This window comes from Pinus tabuliformis, chromosome 7 (assembly GCF_031772625.1).
Source record: "Pinus tabuliformis cultivar Carrire ecotype Pingquan chromosome 7, CPIR1, whole genome shotgun sequence".
NCBI classification, from domain to species: domain Eukaryota; kingdom Viridiplantae; phylum Streptophyta; class Pinopsida; order Pinales; family Pinaceae; genus Pinus; species Pinus tabuliformis.
Genome location: NC_142293.1, coordinates 901993236 through 902014389, shown reverse-complemented (window position 1 = coordinate 902014389; position 21154 = coordinate 901993236). Strand labels below are relative to the sequence as shown.

Here is a 21154-nt window from a genome sequence, read left to right as displayed (position 1 = left end):
CCTCCATTTGCAATCATCACTTGACACTCTGGTGCTGGATATAGGAAGCAATTCAATTCTTTTGCTACCCTACAATGAATAAAATTGTGGGTGCTTCCTGAATCAATCAACACTATTACCTTTTTCTTCTTGATTTGTCCTTCTATCTTGATGGTTTGAGGAGTGGTAATTCCCGCCAATGCATTACAAGATATGGTCGGATTTATTTGTTCTTCATCTAGGCTTTGTTCCTGGAGTATATCTTCTTCTTTTGACCTTTCTTGCTCCTTTTCTTCTTCCTCTTCACAATCTATGTAGAATAATTTCTTCTCAGCACACTTATGACCTTTAGTGTATTTGCTATCACAACTGTAACAAAGCCCTTTTGCTCTTTTTTCTTCCAATTTTTGTGGTGTCAACCTTATAGGTTGTGGAAGACTAGGGGCAACAACACTTCCGTCTTTATAGTTGTGAGTGGTATGCTTCCTGGTTGCCATAATTTTGCTTTCCATTTTTCTTGCTAACCTGAATGCCTTCTCTAATGAATCAGGTTCCCAAAGGCGAACATCATGTTGGATATTATCCTTTAAAGACCCTATGAACACATCAATCCTATGCTCCTCTGGAATATCTTTTACCCTTATGTTCAATTTTTGGAACTCCTCAATGTGCTCCATTATTGAACCCTTTTGTTTGAGACTTATCAATTGGCTAAAAAAAGTGTTGCTTTTTGTATCTTCATAATGTGCTATCAATTCTTCCGTAAAAATTGCCCAAGTGATAAATTGTTTACGAGAGCAAAGCCATTGATACCATACAAACTGATTTGGTTCCAAATATACAGTTGCCATACGTACCTTTTGTGCGTTTTGCACATTATTGAGATCGAAGAATTGCTCCATCTGTAATATCCATGTGGCGGGATCCTTGCCATCAAACTTCCTCATATCGATTTTTGGAATATGGTGATTCTTCGATCCAACATTAGAGTCTATGGAATCATGATTAACATTTCTTTTGTTCTCATCATGAGTTTCCTTTACTACCTTTTCACCATTAGTGACCCTTTCTTGTAGCAACTTCTTCAATTCTTCCATGTCTGTCTTCAAATCTATCTTCAAATCTGCGATGTCTCTCTTCAAATATGTCTTTGAATCATCCATCTTAGCTTCCATGCCCTTTATCTTAGATTCCACGCCACTTATCTTAGCTTCTGTTAGCTTTTGTGAGCGTGACATTTGTTGCACTTGTTCTTGTAATTTTGATATATCATGTAGCATTTCTTCCTCTTCTTCATGAGTCATGCTAGAGCTTTCAGGTTCCTTACTAGGTGTTTGCATTTTCTTTCCTCGGGGCATCAGTTACCGATAATAATGCTTTACTATGCCCTTTGAATTCCGTTAAACCAAGCTTACACAAAAATTTTAAAAAAAACTACACACCTTTTTTCACTTTATAGAAGCCTGATATTGAATCTGATGTATCTCTGTAATTTCAGATCATCTAGTTCTGAAATTGCTACCTGTAGTAGCCTTCTGCGTCCTCTTTCCAATGCCACAAGTCTGAGCCAAATTGGATTCTCCAAGGAAGATTTATGTGAAATCTCCCACAGTGACTTGCTTTTAGACTAGTTCAGTAGAGCGAACTTGTACGATGTGCCACGAGTCACTGTTTCAACCTTTGAATCTGAAACACACATACAAGAAACTATAGTCCGTCCTCTTTCTTTAACTTCTTACGAAATTTCAATCCGATCCCCAGAGAGAAAGTTATGACGATTTTCCCCAGGTCACCTGTTTTGAATGTAATTCAGGAGTCTGCAAAAAGACCAACTTCCTCAGATCATATCTCCGCAAATATCGCTCGAAAAGCTCTGAAATTCGGACCCAAGGTTCAACGTGATTTCTTCTCAAATGGGTTTTTTTTTTCGACTTCTGAAACGTCACAAAAAAAAGTTATAGCGAAAATTCCACGATGACCTGTTTGGAGCAGCGAAACCCTAAAATTCAAAGTTCTGATACCAAATGTTATGAAACCAGCTCAAGAAAAGATAGAAAAGATAGATCAACGCCTTAGAATTCAGCCTCTTCGAGGGGGCAACCTCCTTTACATTACATAAATGAACAATTCTTGGATGATACAAATGACAAAACCTCCTTTCTATATATAGGAGTCTAAGGAGCCACAATATAATCCAACCGACCTAACAATAATAATATAAAGCCACAAAAATAACAATAGAGGGATTCTATGGGGCACAAAAATAACAATATGGGGGTAATAGGGGCACAACAATATAAATAAGGGGTATAACTACAATAGTAATGGGGTAATTACTAGTATTATAGGGACCCAACAAAGGACATCAAACTGAAGTGGGAAGATGTGAATGAAACATTCACAGGTACTTTTGGGGAAGAGCTTGAATACCGTTAGGTGTATATGAACATTCATAAGTCCGACCTATACCAGATTGCATGTAGATACCCCGTGTTCCCATGTGCGGATATGATTCACTGGATCGTCTCTCACACTGACCCCGAGACGATGACCTTGAGCAGTGTCAGTGGGACGAAGCTTGCAACCTTCTGGGCATGAGACTACGATGAGATGTATCAGATGGACGAGCCCATGACTGTCATGACCCCTCCGTTTAGCTTGCCCAACAGCAGAGGCCACTCCAGAGATATTCTGAAGGATTGGGTAAAGGAGCCAGCTCGTTTCAAGATGACCCCTAATCGGATCTATAAGACGAAGATATTGAGGAAGGCATATCAATACTTGGTCATATTCGCATGTCGACTGAGTGTCCAAGCGAGCACTAAGACCTTCCCTCAGAGTTGGGTGGTCGCGCTGGACCAACTGGCTAGAGAAGGAAGACCATGCAACTGGTCCGACATATTGGCTCATCAGCTGAAGGAGCAAGTCATGAAGGCTCGACAGTTGCTCGAAGGCATGCATGCAGAGATTTACATGTACACCTACATTCTAGATGCAGTCTGTGCCCGACATGAGTTCCCGGGCTTAGAGTGGGCATGGTCACTGACGGAGACTATTGTGAGCACATATTTCAAGCTATTCTCCGAGTGTAGCTTCAGAGGAGTGATCAAACGGCTGTCCGACCATCTTGTCACTCCAGTGTATAGGTTGATATTCGAACAAGATCCACCATGCATCTTAGAAGAAGTGATGAAGGCATTGTTAGGAATTGCGGATTGGTATGCCTCACCGGACAGCACGTTCATCAAAGTGTTCAGTGCGGAGAAGCCTCCGCATGTTCTGCCAAAGTTTGCTTTGGATGTGCTTGTCATGCAGGAAGTAGCGTATCATATCTCAATAGGATTAACAGCTAGGTTGCAATGGAAGAAGAAGGCACCTTGGCAGACTCTTCCATTACGGATTGGGTTATACGAGATCCAGAGCATCAAGCAAGCGGATGTCGAAGTTGAAAAGATGAAGAAGTACCCGTTCGAGCTCCGAAGCTTCAACCCGTATGACCCACATTACATTGTGAAGGATCATTGCATGAGAGTTCAGTTAAATTGGATCCATGGGGAATTTCATTGGGTTGAGGAAGAATCATGGAGGTATTGCTACAATTACTCCAGACCCAATGAATAGGTAGGATTTGCCGTAGAGTGGTTAGCACGACAGCATGAAGCAACACCATGGAGAACACCAGCAGTAGCAACAACAGCAGAGGTAGCAAAGACAAACATACCTGTGCACGACAAAGGGAAGAGAAAGATTGTCGACCACATGGAGGAGGAACAAAGCTGCAAGTTTCGAGCAGATCCACTTGTAGAACAAGCAACTATGGCTATTCAACATAAGAGGCAGCAACGCGAAAAGTGAATCGCATGAAGGCAGAGAGATAAGAAGAGAATGGAAGAAGCAGAGAAGGAGTTGCATGAGCTGAGGGAGCAACTTCGGAAAGAACAAGAGCTGCACCAATAGAAGAAGGAAGCGCAACAACAACAGATTCAGCAAGGGGCACAATACGTGCAGACAGACGAAGCAACGTGCATACAAGTAGTTGATTCTTCTGAACAAATGGCATTAGGTGAATAGGGTGAGCCCTCATAGGGGAAAGAATTTTCTCATAAGATAGAACAGGCTTTCGAACAGTTGGATGCAGACATGGAGCAACCGAATTGGAACAGGACACTGACCTCATGCCTCACCACAAAGAGGTCGACTCGCCCACTGCAATGCATCTAGATGATGAGAAAGTCTCGAATGACCAAGGATGCACTGAGATCCTTGGTGGTCAGCTGGAAGCAGAGATGCGTGACAACTCCTTTGATGAATCTCAATATAGAGTTGTGCACCCTGATAGAGTACCAACCATGGAGGATCGAACATCCCCTGTGCAAGTTGAAGAATAACTGATCGTGACCGATGTGCACAAGGACCCCGCTGCTTTGGCCGATGCAACTAGAGTGTATGCTGAATCCACTAGCTCCAGCGTTTGCTTCCTCATAGCTGAGAATGAGCAAATGGCGAAGGAACTACAACTGGCCAAGAAAGGAGAAGACTTGGTGACATTGTCTACCCGAGCTGAACTGAAGAAGGCAATAATGGAGGAAGTGTTGTCCTTGGACACAACTATGCAAGCATTGTACTCCAAGTTCGGTACCGTGTATCAAGCAGTCATTCATCTTCATGGATGGAAACATCCAAGTGTGAGAAGAGCTCGCATCTTTAAGAACATACATGTTTCCGTTGATAGCATGCGATCATGGAAGATGAAGTATAAAGGAGCCCCGCTTCATTTTCCAAAGGTGGTAAAGGCCAATTTGGTTGAGCTGCAAGCGCATATCTGGAGTCAGATCCAGAACTATGAGGACCTACCGCAACTCATGACTGGCATATAGGCTTCCTATGCATGAGTATTCAAGAGAATGGAGGTTGTTCTGCACACATATGCGATTCCATCACTTGGGACTCTCACCCAAGCGAAGACCAAGAAGCAGGTCCAATAGGAGCTTGACTTGTACTTTGATGAGTTGATGTGCATCGCCACTAGTCCAAACTTGCCTATCAGTGCAAACATCATGCGCAAGTATGTTGCTGGTTCGGCCACATTGAGGATAATGATGCGCATGCTTTTAGATGAGTTGGACAGAGGAGCCCAAGTAGTGTACTCGGATGCCATGGAGGCAAGGTTTAGGTTCCAGACGGATGTCACAGCGGAACACACAGACACTATCAGAGACTACCAATCTTGGCACCAATATGTTACTGTTGATCAGCATGAGGATGTCGAGCAGTTGGACTTCTATAGTTGTCTAAGTCAGAGTGGTGTATATTTTGGCTTTTTCAAGCCATTGTTCACATTGGTACATGTGCATTGTAATGTTGAGTCATGTCAAGTGTAAGTCAAGTCTCAAGAGTGAATGTAACAGTCATAGAGTAGGTGAAGAGTCATGAGGGTAGTTGAACGGTCACAAAGGGGAATGTCAAGGGTCACCCCACCCTTTGCTATAAATAGTCCCTCATAACTCATTGTATAGGATTTTGGTCAGCCAAGCTTCTACTAAGACTGTCTTGAAGAAGGCTTGGACAATATTGTAACCCGCCTTGGCTTCTCCACTGAACAGAGCTAGTACATCTCTTTGGAGGAGCAGGCGGATGGAGCTGTAACATTCCATTGATGGGGCTAGCAGGTTTACATGGTGTATTGTATGATTGTGACTTACACTTCTTTAATAATAAGAGCCAACACATTTTCATGCAGATGTTGTTATTGTACTTGGACTGTTCCGGTTGCCTTAATGATATATGTTGTTTAACTTACGTACTTGTATATGAATTGATTTCTATGGAATTATATGAATCTTGTTGTTAATGTGTTGCTTATGTTGTTAATTCTATCACCATCCATGTCGACTGCTCTGCTGGACACCAGACAAACCTTTCTCATGAACCTTGTTATATCAACCATCACACTCATCTCAGACTGATCCGTGAGTGCTGTTCGTGTTATCTTACCTTGTATGTTGTGACTGCCGCATCCGTGTCGACTGCTCTGCCAGAAGCTGTGCATGTCCTTTGTGTTGTGTGTTCCTAGCCGAGTTGGGACTGATCCCTTTCAACCTGGAACTCACCTTCACCTTCCTCTCCCTTTGAAGTGTTGGAACCTCTCATACTCATTCCTTGACTCACTGCATTAGTCACACCCTTGCTATTGATAGAGTTATCTTACTTGCCTCTGTGCGACATCGTGGTCAAGGCATTACCTTACGACCCATTGCTGGGACTCCTACACCAAATGGTCTGAGGTATAATTGGGAATTCTTACCGAGGAGATTCCCTTGACATGTTGGCGGGTCTAGCACCATCAACACAGATAAAAGCTCCTCATCTACATGTAGCTCAAGCTCCCTCTCAAGGGAAACTCACATGGACTTCTCCTCATCAAATCTAACATCCCTGTGAACCACTGTCATCCTGCTGGTTGACAAGTACACCTGATAGTTGTGAGGTGTATGAGTGTACCACATAAACATTCCCAACTCTTCTATCAACTCAAGCTTCTTCCGTGCATCTTTAGTCACATGGAAATATACTGATGACCCAAAAATCATGAAGTGACCAACATCTGGCCTCTCATCGGAATAAGCCTCCTCTTGTGTCTTCATATCAAGTATCCGATGTGGGCTACGGTTTTGAACGTAAACCATTGTGTTTCATGCCTCAACATACAAGTGTAGTGGTAGGCCCTGATCATGCAACATCGCCCTCGCTACCCCTACTATGCTTCTATTCTTCTTCTTAGCCACCCCATTCTGCTGAGGGTTATGGGGTGCCGCCAAATCCCGTTTAATCCCTTCTATTGCATAGAAGTTCTTAAACTCATTTGGGAAATACCCATCACCGTTATCACTCCATAGAGATTTAAGCTTCTCGCCCGAATCTTTCTCCACCAATGGTTTAAACTCACAAAACTTTGTGAAAGTTTGATCCTTTTTCTGCATGAAAAATATCCATCATTTACGGGAATAGTCATCAACAAATATAACATAATACCTATGTTTTTCCATGGATTCTGTCGAGAATGGTCCACACACATCTAAATGGACTCGCTCTAGAATAGCCTCTGCTTGTCTGTCTCTGTTGTGAAAGGAAGACTTGGGGTATTTTCCCAAAGTACACCCCTTGCATGTATCAACTTACTGAAGCATACCTTTGGGAAGACCAGTAGAGATCTGCTGCAATATCTTCAAAGCCCCATGATTCAAGTGGCCCAATCGCCTGTGCCACAACTCGCCAACGTCTCAGATTTGCACCCTTTCTGCTTTTTTTCTCAAATCAACACACTCCTCTACCTCTAGCTTATAGAGATTCTTCACTCGAATCCCTATCTTCTTTACTTGACCTGTGGCTATGTGTCGAAGGAACACATTTCCTTTCGAGAAGATCACATCACATCCTCTATCCTCAAGCATGGCAACGGATACCAAGTTCTTCTTTAGCCCGGGCACATACATAACATTCTTCAAGGTGAGTGGAGCCCCATGCTCCCTTTGAAAATTAATCGTGCCCAATCCAGTAACACTATACTTCCCGTCATCACCCATCTCAATATGCATCTAGAGATCTTTCTCCTCCAGGTCACTGAATAACTCTTTGTCGCCAGTCATGTGGAATGAAGATCCACTGTCTAAGTACCATACACTTCCCATCATTGATGACACCATGCATGAAATGAGGGAAAAGTCCAATTCTAATTGAGAGGCCAAAGCCTCACCCACCGCTCCTCCTAAGGACTTCTTCTTGGACTTCTTGAGTGGACAATTTGTAGCAAAATGGCCTAGCTCATGACAATGAAATCACTTAACTTTCATCATGTATTTCTTCTTACCTCCATGATAAGAATCCGATTTGGAATGGGAAGCTTTCCCTTTCCCCTTCTTCACCTTAATCGCTAAGGCACAATTCTCTTCATCATCAGTATTTGATGAAGAGCCATCCCTGGTGTTTCTCCTGATCTCCTCCTGCATCAAATCTGACCACAGTCGTTCCCAATCTGACAGCTTCTCCTGACCATTGACAGAACCTTGATAAATATGCCAACTCTTTGGGAGTCCTAGAAGAGAAAGACTCACCTTATTTGTAGAATTTTGTAGATTTTTTCCACAAATTAGCTAGCTCTGATACCATGTAGAAATTTTTCTACAAATCAGCTAGCTTTGATACCATGTACAAATTTCCCACCTGTAGATCACATGGTAATGCAATGTACTAAAGAAAAACACTTGATCTATTTCTACAAACAATTTAGCGGAAGCTCAATCGAATTGGGCAAGATGAATAAGAACACATATAACTAATATGGAGAAATCAAACACACATAACACAGAAGATATAACCAGGGGAAATCACCAGCCTAAAACCCCATCTCTGTATTAGCATACAAGTTGAAATATGTCCGGATTACACAAAGCCTTAGCTTGGAAGCTATCCAGCTCTCAGTACAATCCCTCTGCTGCTCATAGACAGTCAAAGGTTTCTCAGAAACCTTCTCCTCTGCCCTCCTATTTCTATGCACAGTTTTTCCTGGGTCCTCCAGCTGCAACCCATGTGATTCTCACCTCACACACAACAATCACCTCTGAAATAACTACACAAACTTGAAGGAGATAAATCCTCATCATGGATGAGCTTCCTTTATAGGAAAAATATTCATCCAACTGATAGTACACTGTCCCACATCTGATCTCAACTGGGTCTCTGACAGAACTGACATGCATCAATTATCCATGAGTGAATACACAGTTATTTGAAAATAATAGTTGTCACATGCATGCAAGCATCAACAAACTATATCTCATTAATTTAACAACTTGTTAAATTAATCTAACTGAACTTGACTAAGTTAAACTAAGTCAACTGATCCTCTCAATATAGAACTCATCCTTAATTCCTCAATCAGTGGAGAAAATCAAGGACACATTCCCCAATCAGTGGAGAAATAATTGCATGTTCTCACAAAGACTTCAAGTTTGCTTTTCCTTAACTAATTAACTCATGGAGAATTAATTAATTAATATTCCAAACTGCTGGTAAGACCAAATTCGAATTTACTTCCTATAGATAGACCAGGGACTGCTATAAATAGGAAGGGACCCAGAAATGTTATTTTTAGTAGTTTCACCTCTCACCCAAGATGGCCAAAATGCTCATTGGCCAAACTGCTATTTTTAGAAGTGCTATTTTTAGCAGTTCTATTTTTAGCACTTCCTAAATTTAGCATTTCTTGTTGCACACTTTTCAACACTATCATCCTCGACAACATTGATTCCAACACTTCCAAGTCCATCATGACATTGAGTCAACTTGGTCAAATATTTTGGAATAGTCACGCATTTCTCCATTTTCATTTTTCAAAGTTTGTCCTTCAGTGCCAATTTCCTTTGGTCACTGCTGTTCTGATACAATTCCCTCAATGCTTTCAACATAGCATACGAAGTTTCATTTACATGGAGACTTGAGACAATGTGGTCTCAAACGCCCTCAAGGATTATCCGCCTCGCCTTCGCCACACCTTCCATTCGACCAAATTCTGTGCATTTGATGCTGCTAGCTTAGGAATTTCTTGATCAACGAATTCCTTCAAGCCATTATCCTCTAGCACAACCTCCATTCTATCCCTCTAGGCTATAAAATTCGACTTGCCTTCCAAGACATACTCAAGCCACAAACCGTAGAAAGCCATCTGCCGATCTTGAAGTATGTATAGCAAATTCGAATTTCACTTGTAACCCAAAACTCAAAACTTAGAAATATCCTCTAGTATACTGTTCTCAGCTCCGATACCATGTAGAAAATCCTATAGATTCATACGCTCATGCATTGTACTAAAGCACAGGACAAGAATCTACTTCTACTTGCAACCAACGAAATCCAATAGATCGATGAAAACAATATGAACAAGAAGAAGATAAATATTTGGCACATAACACAAGATGTATATGGGGAAAGCCACTACTCAAAACCCCGCTATCTGTATTTCATATATTATAAATATGAGTGAATATACAAAGCTTGTTCTCACTAGAACAATTCCACACAAGTATGCTCAACTCTCTCAGCTCACAAGCTAGCTCTTGGCCAACACTTAACCAATTTTGCAGCTCTCCAAGCCCCTAATCTCTTTCACAATTCATAGGATGAATACCCCGTATTGAAAGGGAATTCATGCTTCCAAAACTACACAATCCAAACATAGGATTAATCTCTGATGCATGCATGATATTTACACTCTAGTAAATAATACAACTAATATTACACTGTCCCTGCACTATAGTCTTAACTGGGTCTTTCTCAGAATCGACATGCATGAGTTTCTAATGAGGGAATCTTTAGTTAACTAGAGTGACACTTGTGGATGCACTAGTGCACCAACTGTCTGTTAAATCTCTATTAGTTCCTCAAACAGTTTGGAACTAATTTAACTGAACATAACTCAGTAAACGAAGTGATCTAATTTCCAACTCAATTTAAACTCATACTGGACCCCTAAAATTTAGATAGAACATATACATGACTACATAAAGACTTCCAACTCAAAATTCCTAAGCTAATTAAGATAATTAAACTTAATTAACTATTTACAAGTTGCTATGAGAATATAATTCAATTTTAATTCTTAGTTTAATTCAAGGTCAAATTAAGTTGGAATTTCTTGTTGCCATTTCTCAATAGATTTTTAATTAGCAATCACTACATGCACAACTCTACTCCAAGCCTACAAACTTGACTTAGCTGATCTAACAAGGAGACAAATCCATGTAACACAAGTTAACTTCCATCCAAGTCATCCTGTTGACGTGGAAAATTGAATTACTCAATTTCGCTAAGGCACAAGTCAAATTGGGACTTTCTTGCTACAATTTCTAACACTCCCTCTTAGCAAGAAAGGGATTTTTCACCACCCCTATCATTCACCCATGGAATTTGAATTTTCCTCTAGACAATGAATTTGTCAAGATATATGCATCCTTCTCCTCGGTTGGAATGTACTATAGCATCATGATTCTCCTTTGCACACAATCATGCAAGTGATGGTACTTGATATCAATGTGCTTGGACATGTAATGAAATACTAGATTCTCATAGAGTTTAATACAACTTTGATTATCACAATAAATCACTATGGGATCCATCTCCTCACTGATAATAACCACAATTATTTTACTCATCCATATGGCCTCAGATGCTGCTTGAATTGCAACCATGTATTTATCCTCTGTTGAGCTGAGTGCCACAGACCTTTGTTTCTTGCTATACCAGGAAATAACTGTAGACCCAACACTGAAGATATCACTTGAAGTACTTTTCTTGTATGATGGACTCCCTGCCCAATATGCATCTATGAATCCTTGGAGCTTCATTCCCTTTGTCCTCCTGTACCATAACCCATTCTCAGTTGTTCCTATGAGGTATCTTAACACATGCTTTGCTGCCTTCCAGTACATTTTGGTAGGCTTCAACATGGTTTGACTTAACTAATTAACCACATAGTATATGTCGGGTCTTGTTTTCATCATATACATCAAGGATCCACAAGCTTCCTGTAGATGGTAGCAGGTACTGCCTCTCCTGAAGAGGCATCCTCCTTCCTCCAATTTATAGCTAGAGGAGTGTCCATAGGATTGTAGTTCTCCATTTAAAATATCTGAATTATTTCAGAGGAATACTTCCCCTGACTCACAAACAACTCACCATCACCTTTCCATACTTCGAGCCCAAGGAAGTAATGCATCAAGCCCATGTATTTCATCTTGATTTCTGTTGTAAGGTCCTCCTTGCAAGAGTGGATTAACTGCTCATCCCCTGTAAGCATCAAGTCATCAACATACAATACCAAGATAAGGAACTTTCCATCTACCACAATGTGATAGAGATTGGCATCTGCTTCACTCTTTGTGAAGCTTGATCCACTGAGATATGTGTCAATTTGAGTGTACCATGCTCAGGGCATCTACTTGAGACCATACAGGGCTCTCTTGAGTCTACACACATGTGTCTCCCTATGATAAGTCTTAAATAACTTTGGCTGCTCTATTTAAATTTCTTCCTCAACAACACCATTGAGCGGGGGTACGGGCGGGCGAGGCACCCCTGCCCATGCCTGCGGCCCAAGGGCCCTAGGCACCTAGTGTTGATTCTAGGAATCGACCCTAAGTGCCCAGGGGTGATTCCTAGAATCGACCTTGAGCACCCAAAGTCTCTGCTCGCCTGCCGTGCCCAGGCCCACAACTAAGGGCCCCTATGCGCCGAGGGTCAATTCCAGGAATTGCACCTAGGCGCCTAGGGCCCTTGGGCCATGAGCCTGGGCGGGGGAGTGTGAGGCGTCCCTGCCCAGGCCTGTGGCGCGCAGTGTTGATTCCCAGAATCGACCCTGGGAGCCCAAGGCCCCTAGGCATCCAGGGATAGGGTTGATTCCAGGAATCGCCAAGTGTCGATTATGAGAATCGGTTAGGGTCAATTCCTAGAATCGCCCATGGGCGCCTAGGATATTTCCTAGAGTCGATTCCGAGAATTGGTCAGGGTATTGCCCAGGGTTGATTTTAGGTATCACCTAGGGTATCGATTTCCGGGAATCACCTAGGGTCAATATTGGGAATCGCCCAGGGTCGATTTGGGAATCGCTCAGGGTCAATTCCAGGAATTGCCCAGGATCACCTAGGGTCAATTCTTGGTATCACCCAAGTTCGATTTTGGGAATCGCTCCCAAATGCCCAGGGTATCGCTAAGGGTTGATTATGGGAATCACCCAGGGTCAATTTTGGGAATTGCCCAAGGTTGATTCAGGGTATTGATTCCGGGAATGGCCCTGGGTCGATTTCGAGAATTTCCTAGGGTCGATTCAGGGAATCATCGAGGGTCGATTCCGGGTATTGCCTGGGTCAATTTCAGGAATCGCCCTTGGGTGCCCAGGGCCATGGTCGATTTCGTGAATCGCTAGGGTCGATTCCATGGATTGCCCAAGGTAGATTCCGGGAATCGCCTAGGGTCGATTCCGAGAATCACCCAAGGTCAATTCCGAGAAGTACCGAGGGTCGATTCTAGGCCTAGGTCCAGGGTTGATTTCGGGAATATCCTATGGTCGATTCTGGGAATCGCCCAAGGTAGATTCTGGGAATCGCTAGGGTCGAGGGTATATTTTGGGAATTTCCTAAGGCCAGGGTCAATTTCAGGAATCACCCTTGGTTAATTCCGGGTATCGCGCAGGGTATCGATTTCGAGTATTGCCCAGGGTATCGATTCCAGGAGTAGCCGAAGGTTGATTCCATGAATCGCCCAGGGTCGATTCTAGGAATCACCTAGGGTCAGTTCCGGGTATTGCCCAGGGTCGATTCTGGGAATCGCCTAAGGTCGATTCTGGGAATTGCCTAAGGTCGATTTGGGGAATCACCCAGGGTCGATTGTAGGTATCACCCAATGTTGATTCTTGGATTAACCCATAGGCACCCAGGGTATTTCCTAGGGTTGATTTCGAGAATCACCCATGGTATCGCCCAAGGTCGATTCCAGGTATGCCCAGGGTATCGATTCCGAGAATCATCGAGGTCAATTCTGGGTATTGCCTAGGGTCGATTCCAGGTATTTCCCTTAGGCGCTTAGGGCTAGGGTCAATTCTAGGAATCACCCAGGTTCAATTCCAAGAAACGCCCAGGGTTGATTATAGGAATAACCTAGGGTCGATTCCAGGAAGCGCCCAAGATATCGCCTAGGGTCGATTGCGAGCCCAGGGCGAGGGTTGATTCCATGAATCTCCCAAGTTTGATTCTGGGAAGCGCCGAAGGGGTCGATTCTGGGAATCGCCCCTGGGCGCCCAGGGCTAGGGTTGATTCTGGGAATTGCCCGGGGTCGATTCCGAGAATCAACGCGGGGTCGATTCTGAGAATAAACTTGGGGTTGATTCCAAGAATCGCCTATGAGTGCCCAGGGCCAGGGTCGATTTTAGGGTCTCCCTTGGGCGCCTAGGGTTGATTATGGGAATCACTCAGGGTCGATCTCGAGAATATCCTAGGGCCAATTCCAGGAATTGTCGAGGGCCGATTTTAGGAATCACCTAGGGTCGATTCTGAGAATCGCGTAGGGACGATTCTGGGAATAGCCTAGGGCCCCTGGGCCGTAGGCCTAGTCGACGATGGGCGAGGTGCCCTCGCTTAGGCCAGTGACCCTGGGCATGCAGGGCCCCTGCATTGCGGGCTTGTGCACGAGCGAGCAAGAATTGCAAGCATCAAAGATCTATCAAAATATTTGCAGAGTCCATCAAAGATCCATTAGAAGAGGAAAATGACTAAACTGAAGCACAAAATATTATGGAAGAAGACAATAATGAAATTCTAGAAGATGATGAACATGGATTATATGATATTATTGATTAAATTTAAGATATGCTTGCAAATCAAGCTCATTTTTTGGAACTATTCAATAGTTATATTTGTAATGTTTTGACTTTGAGATTTTATAAGAAGAATAGGTATTCAATTATTGTTGTTATATGTTTAATATTTTTATTATGTGATTTTCACTTTAATTTTTATGTGAATCATTATTTTTGAAAAAAATTGTGATTATTATTATTTTTTGACATAAAATTCATAAAAAAAAAAACTATTTTTTAAACCTTTTTTTGTTAAACTTTTCCCATAAAAATAGTTTATTTTACATATCATTTTTAGCAAAAATGTCTCAAAATGTGTATTTTTTTTGTTATATCTATTCAAAATGTGTATTTTTATGTCAAATGTTAAAAAATGTTGTTTTTTTAGTGACAATTATTTGATCTGCATTGAAATATTAATTAACAATAGATAAATATATAGAAAATCATAACTTTAAAATATATTATGCAAAAAAACAAAGATTTCACTACAAAAAAAAATGAAAAGAAAAAAAAACACAAACCCGAAAAACACTTAAAAATAAATATCTTAGGGAAGAAGAAGAAGAAGCAGAAGAAGAAAAAGATGACGACTATTTCAAAAATTTTTAAATTTAAAAAATAATTATCCACACTTAATACATTAGAAAATTTAAAGTGTCAAAAGTAAGTCTTCTAAAAAAATGGGTTGATGCTGCATCGACACTTTTTAAAATCAACATGAAAATCACTAATATTTCAAAAATAATGTTCATACTTGATACATAAGAAAATTTAAATTGTCAAAAATATGCTTAGAAAAAAAGGGTGTATTTTGAATCAACACTTTTCAAAATCGGATGATTTTTTTCTACCTCAAAAGAATCGGTACTCAGTACAGTTCATGTTTGATAGTTTACATTGTTTGTAGAGGTTGTAGAAAAAGGTCCACATACATTAGAGTGGACTCACTCCAAGATTGTTCCTGTTCTACTATATCGGTCTTGAAAAGTGGATTTGACATATTTTCCCAATGTGCAACCCTTGTAGACATCATGCTGGTCAAGAGTGCATTTCAGAAGATCGGTGGCAATCTGCTGCATGATTTTTAAGGCCCCACGGTGTAAGTGTCCCTTGCGCTCGTGCTAGAGTTCTCCAACATCTTGACTTTGAACATTTTCTGCCTTGCTACTTAGTGCAGTGCAAGCTTCCACCTCAAGTTTGTAAATATTTTTCACTCTAACTCCAATCTGTTTCACTTGCCTAGTAGCTACATGTCTTAGAAAGGATTTTCCCTTATTTAAAACATCATAGCATCTATCCTCCAATACAACTACAAATATAATTTTTTTCTTCATCCCATCTACATACATTACATATTTCAGATGAAGATGGGAGCTTGAATCCCTCTTAAAGGTAACAATTCCAATTCCTTTGGTACTGTACCTCCTATCATCCCCAAGTTCTACGTGCATCTGGAGATCCTTCTCCTCTAGACTAATGAAGAATTCTTTGCATCCTGTCATATGGAACGAGGCACCTGAATCTTGATCCCACACACTCCCCATTACAGTGTTGTCCATGCATGTAATTAGGGTGAAGTTGAATTCAAATTGTGAGGCAAGTGCTTCACCTCCTACTCCACCTGAAGGCTTCTTGTTAGCTTTCTTATGCGTATACTTCATTGCTAGTGCCCATATTCGTGGTTGTGATTTTTTTTTTATCTTGCTTAGGTCCTTCTTCTTGCCACTGTTCTCGCTATACTCTGGATTTCCTTGGGCCTTCTTTCCCTTGGCCTTCTTTCCCTTACCTTCCAAGGAAAAAAATTCTACCTCCTCAGCTTGGGATGTTATTCCATCTCTAGTGTTCCTTCGAATTTCTTCCTGCACCAAATCAAACCAAAGTCTCTCCCAATTTGGTAATTTGTACCTTCCATTTACAGAATCCTGGTAGCTATGCCAGGATTTTGGAAGGTTAAGGAGAGCTAGGTTCACTAGCTTAGAGGATGACACATTTTCTGTTACTCCTCCAAGTTCATCTCGAAACTGAGTGAATTTGGAGAGGTAGTGTGGAATGGTTTCATTTTCCTGCATGTAGATGTTCTGAGCTCGTCCCTCTATGCCAATTTCTTGGCATCACTGCCATTTTCGAAATAAATCAATGAGGGTCTTCCACATAGCAAATGGAGTTTCTTTGCCATGTAAATTCGAGACTATGTTATCTTTCACACCCTCCAGGATGATCCTCCTGGCTTTTGAGGTATCCTTCTTGCACTAGGCTAATTGCTGTGCATCTGATACTACTGGTTTTGGAATGTTAGTTTTGGTATATTCCAACGCTCCATTATCATTGAGTACAACTTCCATCCTGTCCTTCCAAGCTATGAAACTCGAGGTTCCCTCTAGGGCATACTCCAATCTCAATCCATTGAAAGACATTTTCCCGAACGGAAGAAAACCTGCTTCACTGAATCTGCAAATCGAAATTTTTGAAGGAGAAGATATACTGATTGGTTTCTATTGTGATTTCAAGCTTTGATATAATGTATAAAGTAATAAAAATTTGATACTATTGATGAATTCGAACTGAAAACAAGAGATTACAAATTTCCTCTACTATTATGCGGAATGGAAATCACAATTTAGAAACACATGTAATGACGTGAAACCATCAAAACCACAAGAACACAATGATTTATAGGGGAACCACAAGATCCATTCGATGGATCCAAACCAGATTTGATTTATAGGTTCCGTCGCTTCATAACTAGATGCAACATATTCTTAACCTGAAGTCCCTCTTTTTTGAGATCTCATTTCAACACATTTTTAGAGAACAAAACTCAGAAGGTGATGCCCTTTCCAAGCGGGCTCTTTCCCTCCAGTCTGGACTCATGCATTTTTTGAAATTGTTGCAGATGGAACTCTTTATAGTTAGGGCTCCTTTGAGATCTTCTAACATTTTGGTTTATCTTAAGCTTGGATCTTATTTTGTTTTTCGTCGGTTAGTGTCATGATTCTGGTTTTTGCCACATTTTGTTCCTTCTATTTCAAGGCTGTAGATTGGTTGAATAATGGTTGAATAGTGGGTCAATTGTTGAATTCCATTTTCGCTACAAAGAGTTAGTTGATGTGGTTTTTCCCACACTTTTTTAAGGGACATTTCAGTTTATCTTAGAAATGAAGTTGGTGTAGTAGCTGTCAAGTACAATTTCTCTTGACTTATGCTCTTGTAAAACATATCATTCTTAATGAATTTTTTATTTTTTATTTTGATGTTTTTTTCTCCCGGAAAAAAGGGGAACCTAACTCGGAAAAAACACTTCGCTGCTTTTCATTAATCAGATGAGGATGAGAAACTATTACAATGTCTTGCTTCAACTCTGAAGCACACCCTGCACGGTAAACCTGTTCTTCTGCTGACTGTCCTACTCTGGCCAACACAACCAATTCAAGCCTCCAACTTCCTCCTATTTCCTTGCGCAATTCAGGAGAAATTGAGCTCCTAAGTAATAGGGGAATTCCATATTTCCTTGCGCAATTCCCAATTCTCAGTAGGATTGCTTATGATTATATATTGAATACTAGTGTTTTTGTGTATGTGTAGATTTCGGTCTCAGAGATACTCATTGTCAAATTCGCAACTAGGTCTCGTTCAAATTAGTGAGTATGGAGAATGATAACGACCGTGCGGAGGATGAGTTTTGTAATATGAATATTTCACTAGTAGGCGCCTTAATTTTTCAGTGAGTCTATTCTCAGCACGCTGAGATGATAATGATGGAGTTTCAAGTCCAATGTGAGCTCCTATCCAGAGAATCCACCTCCTAGATGTCAAGCTAGATCGTTTGCAACTCATGAAATGCTGAACTTCCGGGTTGCGAATCAGGCGCTGAAGCAGGTGGGGTTTGTGATGAAGGAAATGAAGACAACATGGAGTTGCATGGCACCTCTGAGCAAATTAAAGAGGGATATTTTTCCCCTGATGATGAAGAAGAAGCCACCTTCCCACATATTGAGTTTGAAGAACCAAATACCGAGGTCAACCAGAATATGGAGGATATATAGTGTCTTGTTCAATAATTATATCTGTTTGTCATGTTATGTAAATAAGCAATGTTTTTAGGTGTATTCTGGCGAATCTATGGAGAAAATATGTTTAGAATATATACTAATAGCTTAGAGGCAATATTGACAATATTTTAAGGCAATTTTGGAATGTTGCAGATGAATTTTTGGTATATGATGTACAAGGTTTTGGATTTCAAATTAGAATGTTTTAATGAAATGCGTAACCGTTTCATTTAAAAAAAATCCATTAATTTTAATAATTTTTTTCTTATTTATTCAAATTTGACCTCTTCTTCCCTTTAATTAATATTTATTATTAAAATTATCCTTTGACATGTACATCTCTTAGTAGTTCGATTCTTCATCTATTTAATAGTAACACTCTTAGTATCCACAATATAACTTTCTATCCTAAAAACTGTCTTTAAAAATGAGTAAGTGTTCACCTTAAATGTTAGACACCTCAGCGACACTATACAACATTCCAAATGAAGCCCTCCAAATGAAGCCCACAGCAACAGAATCATTTCCCACCATTGTTTTTATTTCCTAGAATATATCACTGACCTTCTTTGCTTGATTTTATTTGCCATTGTACATCAGTGGCCTGAATGTATCTTGCATTACGCTTCTCTGCTTGTTTCTGTGTTTGGGATCGATTGGTTTACATTATTTATCATCTCTCATCCTATAAGAATCCCTTTCTACTCTGGCCGCCTCCTTTACTAAGTTTATTTTTGATCCAATAGCTGCCTTTGCTGTGTCGATCTGCTCTGTCTCAGGGTATTTTCTCGAAGCACCTGATAAATTTGAACCAGGGGCTGTGAGAACGGAGAGCATGAGGGTAGGCAGAGAAGCTGTGAGCAGTATTTGAGATTACAGAAAATAGAATTTATGGCTATGAAAACTATGAAAGTGGGAGTGAAAGCGAAAACCTGAGAGTTTAGAGAGCATGACCGCAATGGGAGAGTAAGAAGGGGCCAAAAGATCGTGTGTCTAGGTGGGGGAGATTTGGAGCAAGAAAGAGTCACCGATAGAGGAGCTTAACCATATGTTTAGACAACTTAATACGAGTTATGAGAGGATTGCAGCCGCGTTGTATTGAATCCAGGGTAGTGTGGATGGCACCCCATATGGGGATTATAAATTTTGATTTCGTTCATCATATTTGTAATGATATTTTAAAATAAAGGAATCCGTAAAGCATATGATATAAATTTACAGTGATGTTTTAAAATTAGGGAATCTATGAATGTATAGTGGTGTTTTAAAATAAAGGGATCTATTAATTTGCAGTGATGTGATTACTAGTTTTATAATTTTAATTATGTACGGGCAAAATCACATTGTGAATAAATGAGTTTTAAAAAAAATAGTTTTTAAGTGTATTTTTTTGGAGTTTATGATGGGTTTTTGGTACGAAGTGGTTTTTAAGTACAATTTTTTAGAGTTTTTGATAGATTTTTGGCCGGAATCTGGTGGAAAAAATTGTAGCCAAATCTTGATTTGTATTGTTTAAACTGGTTTTTTGATTGCATATATACTACTCATTTTACAAATTATGAAACCAAATTGCTAGATGTTACTTTATATATATATATATATATATATATTATTATTTTTAAAACTATGTCATATTGACATATACATAGTATATGTTGAAGATTAGTTTTGGTCTGCCCAAATAAGAGCTACACCGAGAACATTGATAAAGCTTAGTTTCAAAATATTCCAAAATGAGCTTATTGAGTTCGTTGAAGGCCAAGTTCATCATGACATGAGTTACACAACTTGGTTGTGATAGCTATGATAACCATATAAACATGAAAGCAACAAACATCTACTAGAAACCAAGTAAACTAACAAGCTTACTGCCAATCACAATTTCTCGAAGAAAAGTCATGAGATTAAGCAGCTGGTGCGAGGTGCACAGGTGGACCATAAAGTTGCATGTCTCTATCTCGTAGTAGATCAGATTCCATTCTTTGCATTCTGCCATCCATAATTTGATAAAACAAATGGAGCTCTTCCATCCAAAGGAGGAGTTCGTCTTTGCTTCCGTTGGGGTCAAATAAGAATTTACCCCACACATTTTTGACATGTCAATACAGATCCATCATGTGTAAGTATTGATTGCAGCATGCCCTTGGAGTACCCAGGTTCGAAATCCAGTTTCCCACCTTCTCCGTAACTTTCAGAATTTGACAGTTCATTTCTGTCATCCACTAATTCTTGTTCCATGTCCAAATTCTTGTGTTGGACCACCAATGGAGTGTATTCGAGATAACTATTCATGGAGGCAGCTTGGGCTTGACCATTTGCCCACCAGTTGCTGATAGAGCCACGACCCCTAGCCCCACGGCTTGAACGAGCCCTTTGCCTGGGCATCGTGCCTGCTTGTTGAGATTTTCTGTTTGGAGTAAAATAGGCAAAAATCTCTGTAGGTGACAACAATAGAAATTCAGTTCCTAGATTAGCTCCAGGTTGTTGGGAGATGATTAATGCCTCCTATATTTGATGTGAGTGAGTTAATGAGGTTGTTAGATTCTTTTTGCTATATAACAGGCAACCATTCGGATTGTTTTCTATGAGGGTGAGAGTTTTGTGAGGATTTCATTATGTAATCTCCTGTTTGATTAATAAGATTGCTGATGCCTATGTTGTGTGGACGTAGCCCAGATTGGTTGGGTGAACCACGTTAAATTCTTGTGTCTTTATGTGC

The 21154-nt window shown here is 40.5% G+C and overlaps 1 pseudogene; it reads right to left on the bottom strand.

The window, feature by feature from the left end:
- LOC149250529 (heat shock cognate 70 kDa protein pseudogene) overlaps window positions 1-20820 on the bottom strand; it is an 80916-nt pseudogene extending 60096 nt beyond the window's left edge.
- Between the last annotated feature and the right edge of the window lie 334 nt (window positions 20821-21154).